At 31.3% G+C, this 3,689-nt stretch overlaps 2 non-coding genes across 2 annotated transcripts; both read left to right on the plus strand.

Annotated features, from left to right (window-relative positions):
* The first annotated feature begins 1,662 nt into the window (after nucleotides 1–1,662).
* Nucleotides 1,663–1,735, plus strand: TRNAV-AAC (transfer RNA valine (anticodon AAC)). Its single transcript has one exon. It is a non-coding gene; the product is annotated as a tRNA-Val (tRNA).
* Nucleotides 1,736–2,636: 901 nt separating this feature from the next.
* On the plus strand, nucleotides 2,637–2,709 carry TRNAV-AAC (transfer RNA valine (anticodon AAC)). The gene has a single exon. It is a non-coding gene; the product is annotated as a tRNA-Val (tRNA).
* Nucleotides 2,710–3,689: the final 980 nt, after the last annotated feature.

The raw sequence follows: 3,689 nt of genomic DNA on the forward strand, positions 1-3,689 counted from the left end.
GACTTCTTTGTAACGGTTGTAAGTAATTTTTTAAATTAATTTTTTTGTTATAGTATAACAGTTAATTAACATTTTTCAAGTTTTACAAAACAATTTGTTGTATGATTGTGAATGAAGGTTCTTTAAAGTAAAATATATAGATTTTTGGACTTTCCATTTCTTTAAACCTTTGAATATTCCAATAAAATAACAAAATAATTACATTAAAAAATCACTGGAATAAAATGTTCCAAACTTTTCATATTTTAAATCAAAGGAAAATTTTTCTACGATCCAAAAATGCATATTAATGCCTACTTGAATAAAGACATTTCAAATTTTAATTTGAATTTAAGTTACTATTTAAATTATAAATAAAACCTAGAAAGTTACAGGAAATTAAACAATGGCGATTTTTTTAATAATCTTATAAGAACTTTATTGTATATGTAAACAACATTCATAAACTATGGGTAAAAAATTTAGAATTATTTAAACTTGTTCACGCTCTCAACAATTTTCTGTCTTTTTCACTTGCCTACAAAAGTCCTGTTGAAACACTATACGAGTATAATTATTTCCTGCGATTTGAAGGTTCCATACTAAATATGATAGCCGCCTCGAATATTGTACCCAATGCAACACAGCCAATATTACTGTACAGCATTTTTAAGCTTATGAAAAGTATCGTGTCGTAAGACGTATCTGATAAATGGTCACATACTATGTTTAATCTTATATACCAAGTTGCGTGTTAAATAAATATATTTTCTACAGTACATGATTACAGTTGCGTAGTATATTGTAAATATTGATCTACTATATTAAAATATTAATTGAATGACTAAAACAAAAACAACGCCGGTTCTCATATCACGAACAACAGTTATCATTTATTGTTGATATTTACGTATCATACATATTTATTTTTATTTAATTGTTTTCAAACATTGAACGTAACACATTATAAGTCATTATGTAATTATTAAAACAAAGATGTTTATTTATATCTATAAACATACTTTCTCGAGTGACGATTGAGAGTGGTAATCTTGGCTGCATATATTTTAACCTTTTATGTAAACTGAGATATATAACCTCCTTAGTGTCAACTCATTAATTAAATCTTCAATCTCTTTCTTGTATTATAAATACAAGAGAGACACAAGAGTATCATTACAGCGACTAATTTATAATTGAATTTAGGTTAGTCTAACGTTTATTTTTAGCATTTGGCTTTTTATCTGAATCTAGACACGAGACATTTTATTTGGAATAGTCATAAGTATAAAAGGGGCGTATAACATTCATGGGTGTATAATTTCTGTGTGTGTGTACTATATACAACCATTTATTATAACCATCAAGCAAACTTAATATATTAGGATAGTTTTTCTCTTATTTTTGCAAACCTAACGAATTTTATATCCCAGAGTGATGCTTAGAGACAAGGAGAAGGCAAATGGAGATCTCAAAGAACAGCGTCTGTTAAATCAGTTAGTTTGCTAGTAAATTATATACATACGAGTAATTTAGAAAGTAAAATGTATTCTCCGATTTTAAACACTTACGTCAGAATGTATTGACCGGACGCAGAATTCAGGTCAAATTTTTGCACTGTCTTATCGGCAAGTAACTTTCGATTTTAAGACTTTATTGATGTATATCAATCTTCACGACAACGTTTCCGTGGTGTAGCGGTTATCACATCTGCCTAACACGCAGAAGGTCCCCGGTTCGATCCCGGGCGGAAACATATCTTTTATTTAATTAGTATACAAACTAAATCATTTTTGATCACATTGTCAAAATTAAAGTAACTTTTACAACTGTCTGTAATATTCAAGCAAATATTTCTCCGATATTTAAACATTTTTGTCAAATAGTTTAGCACAAAGTAGCTAGTTGTTCCTGAAACAAAACTTATTAGGCATTTCGATATCCATAACTTAATAAACTACGAGTAAAATGTTGGAGCAAAAAAAAACTTAGGGCGGACTTACAGGCTAGATTAGGCAGCGAGCCTACTACCTACCGAGCCTATAGTAACGTTTTCACACTATCGTAGTTTTAAAAATGCTGACCTTGTGCTCCGAGGACCGAGTTGAGTTAAAGGGACCTTCATGGTATAATAAAGTATACGGGAAAAGAACGCTCGTGCCACTAGGTCTTAACATATTTACAGCCGATCTTCACCGAATCCGACACCTAGACCCGGTCGTGGGTAGGAGGACATAGTATAACACTGATATCCTTGACTATCAGAACCTAATATAAGTGACGTTTTATATTTAAATCAGCATCCTTGTCGAACTAATAACCGTACTTTTTTATTCGACATTCCTGTTTTAATGACGACTTTAATAATATTATCAAACTTTCGTAGAAAAGTATACTATGATTCGATACGAGCATAAATATGTAATATTTGAAGCCGGGTGTAGAATTCCAAATTCCGTTGGTTTTATTGGAAATCTGCGATTGATTATGACTTTGATTATAAATATTTTAAACAGAACAAAAACGTTACATTATTGTATTTGGACATAAAATATATTTCTTTGACAATTGCAATAAGAAAGTTTCCTCATAAAGTTTCATAATTTATAACGTCATATAACCAGAATTGACATGAGATATATAGAAACGAGTACTAAGTTTCCGTGGTGTAGCGGTTATCACATCTGCCTAACACGCAGAAGGCCCCCGGTTCGATCCCGGGCGGAAACATTTTTTGAACGCAGGATGAAAAAAATCATTTTATTGTTCCTGACGAAACTCTCATTTATGTTTAACAAAACAATACTTGTAGTTTAAGAACTAGAATATATACGGGTTGGTAGTAATTACTGTTTATTTTCAATTTTTTTCTCCAGTCAGTTACACTAGATATTTTTAGTGTTTACTGAAGTACATGTAGATAACGTCATAAGCCGGTGTCTAGGGTTCAAACACCTTGATATTTCTTAGTCTATTGAGACTAATTCTCTTCCATAAATAAATATCAAGGTTTTTACTTATTAAATTAAGGTTATACTCTTATTTCTATTGAGAAATAAGAGTATTTTAATTTATTTATAACTATTATAATAATTTTCCTTTCTAGTCTATTCCTCTCTGGTTACTAATCTATATAATGATAGATTCAAGTCGAGCAGACAGTTTTTTTTTTACTAGAGAACGTTCCGTCCGTATTGGTGGCTACCTGGAAAAATAAAAACAGATTAAAAGAAACCAAATCGCTAATATAAACCCGAAGTTTGGTAAAGTAACGAACAAACACATTTATATTAATTTACACACTTTTTATAATACTCTCATCGTTGTCGTCATTTAAGTCTGCGAGGTATAGGCATTCCCCAAAGATATCTATGGGGTATGAACCATAATCGCTACGCTTGGCAGGCGAGTTGGCGATCGCAATCTGATATTACAGTACACAAGACGCTTCTGTACATCCACTGGAAACTTATTAGTGAGCTTTGTCAATCCTATATAATTAATGCACAAAGTGTGACTGCATTTCACAAATCGAACCCGCGACCCGCGATTAAAAATCTGACTCCTATACAGCTGGACTACCACTGCTCAATACCTTTATACAAGTGTACATACGAAATGGTATTTTTTAATAAACAAAATTATACGTAACGGAAATACGTCTATGTAAGCATTTACAGGTTCCGTATGTTAAAAAAGGCAGAGCAAGG

Source organism: Battus philenor, unplaced genomic scaffold (assembly GCF_028537555.1).
Source record: "Battus philenor isolate CCGP_79_NKW_IND1 unplaced genomic scaffold, ilBatPhil1.0.hap1 SCAF_3, whole genome shotgun sequence".
Taxonomy (NCBI): domain Eukaryota; kingdom Metazoa; phylum Arthropoda; class Insecta; order Lepidoptera; family Papilionidae; genus Battus; species Battus philenor.